A 10220-nucleotide genomic window follows, 5' to 3' on the forward strand; every position below is an offset into this window, starting at 1 on the left:
GTTGGGTCACCTCTCTTTGGAATGGGCATAAACATTGATCTCTTCCAATCAGTCGGCCAGACAGTTGTCTTCCTTAATGTAATGGAAGACAACTGTCTGTTTGGCATAGGGTCACTCTAAATCAGAATACGACTGTCCAATCCATAAGGATGGCAACAGAGCCAGGAAGCATTTCATTCTCTTGTTAATGAGATCTCTGTGAGTCAGGATCCAACTCCGAGACCACTAATATGTCAGTTGCTTGGCTGGGACTCTACAGCCTTCCTTCCCGCCTTCTCCCTTGTCCTCAATATTCTAGCTCACGGAGCTGCTCTCAGATCAAGTCAGCCTCTGGGTCTTTTCTTATTCTATTCCCTTTCCCTGGAGATCACTTCTATTCCTCACTCTCCCCCTGGCTAGCTCCACTTCATTATTTAGGTTTCAGTTGGAGGAGCATATCCTAAGAGAAGTCCTTATTGACCATCCCTACATGAGGTGCCATGTCAGTTGTACCCACAGTACTTGTCCTCCTGCTAGATAGTGTGTTCTGAAGGCTTATGTTTCTGCTTCTCCCTCTAGGATGCAAGCACTCAAATCAAAAACACATTTTCCCATTTCTCCTTGGGTCTTAGCCACCAGCACAGTGGCCGCCACAGAGGAGGTGTTTAATACATGTTTGTTGCATGAAAAGCAATTAGCTGTTCTTCTTGAAAGTAATTTCACCACCGAAGCTCTCAGACCCTCAGGATATGCAGAGCCTAAGACTTGGGGGAAACTGGGAGCCTCAGTTCTTCCCTCTAAAATAGTAAAGAAACCATGGAGCTGTGGGTGCAGGGCTCCCACCTCACCTAGGGCAACCTCATTTTGCTTTTCCACAGTGCACCCCAAGGTGCTGTCAGTAAATTTGACAAGGCCTAAGGGAGCTATGTGGGAAGAAAATTTAAAGAGAAAAGAGACTCAAACCCAACTCTATGAAGCCGGGAAGTCACGCAGGGACCATTTCTCCTCCAAGGCCCCAGGCCTCCCTCCTAAGCATCCTGGGTTAATGGGGCAGTTACTAACGTTCCATTTGAGAACGTCTGAGATAGTTAAGGGCTTGGGACTGAGTCTGTGGCCATTAACCAGCTAATAGGTGAAAAGGAACGTGTGGGGCAGCATTTGGGCAGCTGTCAAACTCCTGGGGCTAGAGTACCGAAGCCTGGCTGGGCCTGTGCAGTCAGACAGAACCTCTGAGAGGATGCCTATCTCTGTCTCCCTACTGGCCATGTGCCTTTGTTAAGGCAGCTAAGCTCCCTAACTCTGGTTGATAAACAGGCATTTGTTCATGCCACACATATTGTTCTGCTATGTTTCAGAACAAGGGGTTTCTTTCATTCTTTTCTTTTCCAGTAGTTTTAAGAAGATGAAATCAGACTCAAATGCTTGCAAGACCAAGGCAGGTAACAGAAAGAATGAGGTGGCCAAAGGAGCAGTAAGTATTCCATTCAAGTGGGTTGTTGCCAAGCAGGACCAGACCTTCTATTATTTTTAGAGAATCTGGAAGTCTATTTTTATGTGAATTCTTGTATTTTTTAAGTGTTGGCAACTAATTTTATTTTTTTATGTGAATCTCCATGCAGACCAAACACATGGACTAGATTGAGCTTGCCAGCAGCTAATTGGTGGTCACTGGGAAAGAATATTAGGTCATTGTTGATAAGGGTAGCTCCAACCTTACCATCACATCAGTATCCTTGTGATTGTATAATACAGATTGAATTCCCAGAGAGCTCTTAGCTTAGAAGGGAAGATAAAAGCACAATGCCCCAAAGTCAATTCTGACTCACAGAGACCCTATAGGACAAAGTAGAACTGCTTTTTAGGATTTCTGAGACTGTAAATGTTTACAGGAGTGGGCAGCCTCATTGTTCTCCTGAGAAGGGTCTAGTGGGTTTGACCCACTGTCCTTGTGGTTAGTAGCCCAATGCTTAACCTACTTTGCACCAGAGTGCCTTAGAAGGGAGGGTGATAATGTTGGTATGCCATCGAATTGGTTCCAACTCATAGTGATCCTGTATATACATGGTTGCTGAGGCTAGAAATCTGTACTAGAGCAGAAAGCCTCATCTTTCTCCTGTGGATCGACTGGAAGATTCAAACTGCTAACCTTGCAGTTAGCAGACCAGCTTGTAATCCACTACTCTGCCAGAGCTCCTTAGAAGGGAGGATAGAGCATATGGCAGTATAGCTAGAACATGCAGTTGGAAATATTTTTGTGAGCCGTGTAAAATGCACAAAGTGTCATTTTCTAAAATAAAACAGCAGACTGCCTGGAAGAGGTGGCATAGAGCTGGGTTCAGGAAGAGTTTTACTACTAATCTGATGAAGAATTCCTAGATGGCACAAATGGCTTCCAACTGAAAGACTGGCAGTTCAAACTCACTCAGCAGTGCTTCATGAAAAAGGCCTGGCAAAATATTACAGCCAGGAAAACCCCATGGATCAGTTGTACTCTGCATGAGTAGAAATCAACTTGACAACAACTGGTTTTAATCTGATGAGGTCATCAAAAATGTTATTGTGTTTTTTAATTGTCATCATAAAGATGACAACTGTACCTAAGTTCATTGATAAGACAATCTCAATGAAAATACCATTAGATATTTTCTACAGTTAGATAGGAGCCCTGGTAACATAATGGTTATGCGTTGGACTGCTAACTGAAAGGTCAACAGTTCAAATCTACCAGATGCTCTGTGGGAGAAAAATGAAGCTTTCTGCTCCCATAAAGATCTACAGCCTCAGAAACCCTATACAGGGTAGCTGTGAGTCAGAACTGGTTCAACAAATAGCACACTACCACTACCACTACCATCACAATTAGATAAGTTGATTACAGAGTTTATCTGGAGAGACAACAAACAATAATAGTGAGGAAAATTCTAGAAAATAAGAACAAAGAAGGTTTAGTTCTAATAGATTTCAAAGCCTCTATAACTGAAATGAAACAGAGTGTAAAAGACAGAAAATCACCCAATTACATATGCAAGTTTAATATGCAATAAAGGTAACAGCTTAACTCTGTGGAAAAATAATGGACTTTTTAATAATGATATTCAGATAATTGAAGAGCCATATAGAAAGAGATTAAGTTGGATCCATGTCGTGCACCAGGGTAAATCCCTAATGGATTTAAATATCTATGTAAAAATGAAACTATGCAACTACTAGAAAACATAGGTAAATTCCTCTACAGGCTGGGACTGGGAAATTATTCTTAACTATGACTGAAAATCCATAAGAATCAAGGGAAAGGATAGTTAAATTGATTTCATTAAACACACATACACACAAGATTTTGCTTGGCAAAAGGTATTACAACCAAAGGAGGTGGGAAATAGCAAACTAGGGAAAAAATTTACAATTTATATTACAAAGAGTTCATATCACCAACCAATTTTTCAAAACCTTCTAAAATTAAAGAAGAGAACTAGTAAGTTTAGAGAAAAATAGGCTAGAGAATTGAACTAATGGTTCACAGAGAAAGAACTGCAAGTGGTTTTTAACCTTTTGAAAAGATGCTCAGATTTGCTCATGATGAGATAAATGCAAAATTAAAATCATACTGAGATATAATTTCCCACCAATTCAATTGGAAAAAATTAAAGCTTGATAAATTCACTGTTGGTGAAGTTGTGAAAAAAAAAAAAACAGAATCAGACTTTGCTGGTAGAAATTTAAAATGCTACACTCCATGCTTCGGTGTACATAAAAAAACAACAACAGAGGGAATGGAAGCAAATGCTGTTGAATGATGTTGCGTGGAAAGGATTGTAGTCATTGCAATGAAACGAAATAAGATAGAATGAATGTAAAGCTGATTCTCCCATGTAAAGTATCACTCAATTCACAATAAAAATGTAAAAAAAAAAAGCTACAAACGTATGGAAGAAAATTTGCCAATGTCAGGCAAAATTACTTACACTTATACCTTTGCACCAGCAATCCCATTTCTGAAAGAACAATCCCGAAATATAGAAAATATAAGTACAAGACTAGTCACTGGAGAGCTATTTGTAGTAGTAATAAGATCCTTGTGGTGGTGGTTAGTAACAGTCTAGTCAATTTCATTCATGACAACTCCATGAGTGTTGAAGTAGAACTGTGCTCCCTAGGGTTTTCATTGCCTGTGACCTATTGTAAGTAGATCACCAGGCCTTTCTCTTTAAAAAAAAAACAAAAAACTTTTTATTGTGAATGTGAGCAGAGCAGATCATCAGTTTTATATTCAACAAATCATACACTTCATTTCACCTCAATGATTATAATTCCTGAGACGTAACATCACTTAATTCCACTTCCTCCCTGTGTTTTTTTTTATTCCATTTCTCCTTCATTTCCAGCCCTTCTGAATTTTGTCTTTGGGCAAATATTGCCCTTTTGATCTGGAATGATTTATCATTCCATAGTGTGTAGACCTCACTAGTGTTGTTGTTCCCGTATATACCTATGTATTGTTTGACTAAATTTTGAGACATGGGGGTGAATTCAATTTCATATCTGAAGGGTGACCAAGGGCTATAGTCTCAGATTTCCACCGTTCTATATCTGACCACTAAGCCTGGTCTTTTTTTATGATTTTGAGTTTTGTTCCACATTTTCTCCCACTTTATCCCAGACGTTCTAATGTGATCCCTTTCATAGCAGTTGATAGTGGTAGCCGGGCACCATCTAGTTCTTCTGGTGTCAGAGTCATAAAGATTGATGTTCATATAGTCCATTAGTTCATTGGACTCAGGACAAGGAGAGACCAATACTTGTACCTCAGTTACATGGCTACTCATGACTCTTTAAGACCCCAGTTACTACTCACCAAAGTAGGATATAGAACATTGCCTTCATGGACCATGTTATCAGGTCATTCTTTTGAGGTACTTCTGGGTAGACTCAAACAGCCAACCTTGTCATCCAAATGCATTAAGCATTTGTACCACTAGGATGACCCTAAAAGATTAGAATCAGCTTAAATATCAATCCAAAGAAGACTGTATAAATTTTCATTAATTCCAACAAGGATAGGGTGACAAATCATCAAATTTGCTCAGGAGTGAGGGAGTTCATGAAACAAAGAACTTTTGGTACTAAGCTAGAAAAGTCTTGGGCAAACCATGGCAAGTTGGTCACCTTAAATATGGATAACTATGCAATTCTTCTGTAATGAAGAAATGAACAGTACTGCTTAACACTAGTATAGAGAAATCACCATAATACATAGCTACATGGGAAGAAAAAAAACACACATTGAGTATAATACTTATTATGTTACGAACTGTGTTCCCTAAAAATATAAACCCTCAACCCCTATACCCATGGATGGGATCCCATTTGGGAATAAGACCTTCTTTGTTAAATTAACAAAAGTTGATTATTTAGGGTATGGTTTAAGCCAATCACCTTTGAGACAAAAAGGTAGAATGAGTATAAAAAAGGAAGCACAATGGAGGAGAAGATACACACTGCTTGAAGATGAAGGAATCAATCAACATACATTGAAAAGAGACAAGGACTTTTCCCAGAGTCAGAAAACTTTCCCACAGTGCCAGCGACCTGAATTCAGACATCTTGTCTTCTAACTATGAGAAAATAAAATTTCTATTTATTTAAGTCACCTATTAGTGGTATTTAAGTTATAGCAACATAAAGAAACCAAGAACATGTACATAGACAAGAGACAGTTGTTTGAACAGAACAATGGGACACTGAATGCTTTAAAATCAGAAAATATATGTACCCGAGTTGCATTCTTTTACCATACTTATTCAATCTGTATGCTAAACAAATAACCTGAGAAGGTGGATTATATGAAGAAGATGTGGCATCAAGATTGGAGAAAGGCTCATCAACAACCTGAAAACCTGCTGCACAAGATCTCTTTAAAGTGTGCAAAAACAAAGGATGTCAGTTTGAGGACTAAGATGTGCCTGACCCATGCCATGGTATTTTCAATATCTTTATATGCTTGTGAAAGTTGGACAATGAATAAGTAAGACCATAGAAGAATTGATACATTTGAGTTATGGTGTTGGAGAAAAATACTAAAAGTATCATGGACTGCCAGAGGAACAAACCAGTCTGTGTGGGAAGTAGTACAGACAGATGCTTCTTAGAAGCCAGGATTGTGAGACTTCATCTGTTATACTTAGGATGTATTATCAAGAGGGACCAGTCCCTGGAGAAGGACATCATGCTTGGTAAAGAAAGAGAAGAGTTGTTGAAGAAGAGAAAGACTCCCAGAGAAATGCATTGGCACTGAAGCAGCAGCATCTAGCTCAAGAGCAACAACAATTGGTAGGATTGTGCAGGACTGGGCAGTGTTTTGTTGTGCTGTGCATAAGGTCACTATGAATTGGAATTGACTTGACAACACTTAACAACACCATGGAAAACCATGGGTACTCTTTTCAATAGTTGTACAACAAGCAGTAGAGGATTGTGATCCATGAGAACAGTAAAATAGAGTGGGTGACCCCTGTAATTGTCCTGGCTCTCTACTTAGAAGAACTCTGTTCCAGACTATACAGCACAAGGAGATAGAATCCAAGCAGAAAACAGCAGTTTTGTTGAGCTGAAGGAGTAGAGATTAGAGTTCAAGGCTGCTAAGGCAGGAGGAATTGCAGGACTAGGTCCTGGACAGAAGGGATCTGTGGGGAAAGGAGCTCAAGAAATATGCATACTGGGGTCTCTTAAGTCTTTAGCTGAATACCAAGAATGAATGCACAGGACCAGATCCTGAAAAGCTACAAGAAAACTGTGAGCTGAATAGAGATTCCCAAAATCTCCATATTGGATGGTATATATATTCTGATCATCCAGAATAGAGTGGTCTTTGCTGAAAACATTTGGTATTCAACTTGTTGTTGTTAGGTGCCATCAAGTTGGTACCAACCCATAGTGACCTTATGCACGCAGAATGAAACACTGCCCGATCCTGGGCCAACCTCACTACTGTTGCCACGCTTGAGTCCATCGATGCTGCCACTTGACCAACCCATCTCGTTGTGGGGGTCTTCCTCCTCTTTTTCTCTGACCCTCCACATTACCAAACATGATATCCTTCTCCAGCGACAGGTCCCTCCTGACAATATGTCTGAAGTATGAGAGACAAAGTTTGGCCATCCTGGCCTCCAATGAGCATTCTGGCTGCACTTCCTCCAAAACTGATCTATTGATTCTTTTGGCAGTCCATGGCACTTTCAATATTCTCCTCCAACACCATAACTCAAAAGCATCAATTCTTCTACAGTTTTCCTTATTCACTGTCCAGCTTTTGAATGCATATGAAGTTATTGAAAATACCATAACTTGGGTCAGGCGCACCTTAGTCCTCAAGCTGACATCTTTGCTCTTCAACACTTTAAAAAGGGTCTTGTGCAGCACATTTGCCTAATGCAATACATCGTTTCATTTCTTGATTTCTTGACTGCTGCTTCCGTGAGTGTTGATGGTTGATCCAAGAAGAATGAAGTCCTTGACAACTTCAATCTTTTCTCCATTGATAAGAATGCTGTTTATTGGTCCAGTAGTGAGGATTTTTGTTTTCTTGACATTGAGATGTAATCCATACCGACGGCTGTGCTTTTTGATCTCCATCAGTAAATGTTTTAAGTCCTCTTCACTTTCAGCAAGCAAGGGTGCATCATCTGTATAACGCAGGTTGTTTATGAGTCTTCCTCCAATCCTGATGCCACGTATTTCTTCATATAACCCATGTTCTTGGACTATTTGCTCAGCATCCAGGTTGAATAAGTATGGTGAAAGAATACAACCTTGTTGCACACATTTCTTATTTTTAAACCATTCAGTGTTCCCATGTTCTGTTTGAACAACTGCTTCTTGGTCCAGGTACAGATTCCTCATGAGTGTTCCAGAATACTCATATTTCACAATGTTGTCCATAGTTTGTCATGATCCACACAATCAAAAGCTTTTGTGTAGTCAAACTAGAGTTCTGGAAAGGCTATTCTTTAGAAGTAGGACTATTCAATCCCTGGTATCAGGGCTACTCTAAAGGAGATCTGGTACTGTAGTGGTTACTAGTCAGGCTGCTAATCTCAAGGTCAGCAGTTTGAAACTACCAGTGGCTCCACTGGAGAAAGATGAGATTTTCTGCCCCCATAAAGATTTGTTGTTGTTGTTGCTGTTATGTGCTGTGGAGTCGGTTCTGACTCATACCGACCCTGTAAAGGGTTTCTGAGGCTGTAAATCTTTATGGGAGCAAAAATCCTCATCTTTCTCCCGTGTAACCGCTTATAGTTTCAAAATGCTGACCGTGAAATTAGCAGCCCAATTCGTAACCACTATGCTACCAGAGCCTCAGAAACCCTATACAGGGTCACTATGAGTTGGAACCGACTCAATGGCATATAACCACCAGTATCACCAAACATGTCTTGGAGTCCTGGTGGGTTAATGCACTGGAGTGAGAGGTCAGTTTGAACCAAAAGTTTCGCGGTTCAAGCTCACCAGCAGCTCTTTGGAAACCCTATACAGGGTCGCTATGAGTCAGAGCTGACTTGATTTAACAACAACAACAAAGCATGCTTTCACAAACCTTGAAAAGAAACAAATTCACTAGCAAATTAGCTGCCTAGAAGAATAAAATACAGAAATCTTTATAAAAGACAACACTAAATTCCAGACTCTGAAACAACATGCCATCTATAATATCCGGCATACAATTAAGAGTTGTTAAACATGGGAAGGAGCAAGAAAAAGAGATGGATAGTCAGAAAAAATAATCAATAGTAATCAATACAAACAGACCCAGAGATGAGAGAAGTCGGAAATAGCAAAAATAAAATAAAATAAAATAAAAATTGGCTATGATTCCTAGCGACCTTATAGGGCAAAATAGAGCTGACCCATAGGATTTCCTAGACTGTACGTTTTTATGGAAACAAGCTGCACATCTTTCTCCTGTATACTCAAACAGCAGACCTTTCAGTAATCTGCCAAGCACCTAACCATTACCCCACCAGGACTCCTAGTAGACTAGGACAGCGATTATAAATATTTTTAAAGATTTAAAGAAAAAATGGACATAATGATTGAAGATATGAGGGAATATCAGTAGAGAATTGGAAGCTATACAACTAACATATATATCTGACAAATGAAAACTTCACCAAAATATTTGATTGGACACTGCAGAAGAAAAGATCAGCAGACTTGAAAAATGACAACAGAAACAATGCAAAGTTAACCACAGTGATGACAAAGGTTGAAAAAACACTAACAGCCACAAAAAACCTGATCCTCAGTGAGTGTTGGACTAAAATAATATCACAGTGGTGAAGATCAGGAATGAAGTGCAGCAAGAAGGACCCCAATTTTTCTTTCATTGTTTGGCTGAAGACAAGCCTAGGGTTGCAGAATATTTGTAGCCTGGAGGTTCGCTGGTAACTATCTACTTGCTCTGTGATCTTAGGCAGATTCTGTGTCTTCTCTGGGCCTCTACTTCCTCATCAATGATCCTACCATTATAGTGTACAGATAGAGGCAGAAATTGTCCATGGTCAAATATTTTATTAGGAACGTTCTTTTGTTTTGGGATGGGGGAAGGAGCAGATGGAACAGGTCACAGTACCTGAAGCAAAAGGGGGTAGAACAGGGATTCACAATGACATATCATTCCAGAAGTTATGAGTGTATTCCCTTCTGGCCCAAGAGGGAGAAATGGAGGCATTTATTTAGGGAAATTTAGGAAAACATTTCTGTGAAAAACAATGTAATAGAAATCGCCCTTGCCTGCCTTGCTACCCAAGCCTGATTCTTGAATCATCAGTGAGTAATGATGCAGAGCCCTGCAGGCAGACACTTGGATTTGGATTTAAGCTTTCCCTCTTTTGATTTGTTTTCATCAACACTAACAGTATCCCTGCAGGCCCTTCACTTCAAAGACCTGAGAATTTGGGAGCCCTGGGACTACAGATACTACAGTGAGATGGAAAACAACACAAGGGGGGTTTTTGCCACAGGCACAAGATGAACTAATTGAGCTTCAAGGTTAAGGGGCAGGCTGTGGGTTCAAATACTAGCTCCACCTGCTTACTAGCAACGTAAACTTGGGCAAGTTTCATAAAATTATTAGAGTCTTCTCATCTGTAAAATGAAGTTCCTTACAGTTTTCAACTCATAGAGTCCTGTTGTTGTTGTATTGTTGTTAAGTGCCCTCAAGTACATTCCAATTCATAGAGAACTTA

The sequence above is a fragment of the Chrysochloris asiatica genome, unplaced genomic scaffold (assembly GCF_000296735.1).
Source record: "Chrysochloris asiatica unplaced genomic scaffold, ChrAsi1.0 scaffold00057, whole genome shotgun sequence".
Classification (NCBI taxonomy): Eukaryota; Metazoa; Chordata; class Mammalia; order Afrosoricida; family Chrysochloridae; genus Chrysochloris; species Chrysochloris asiatica.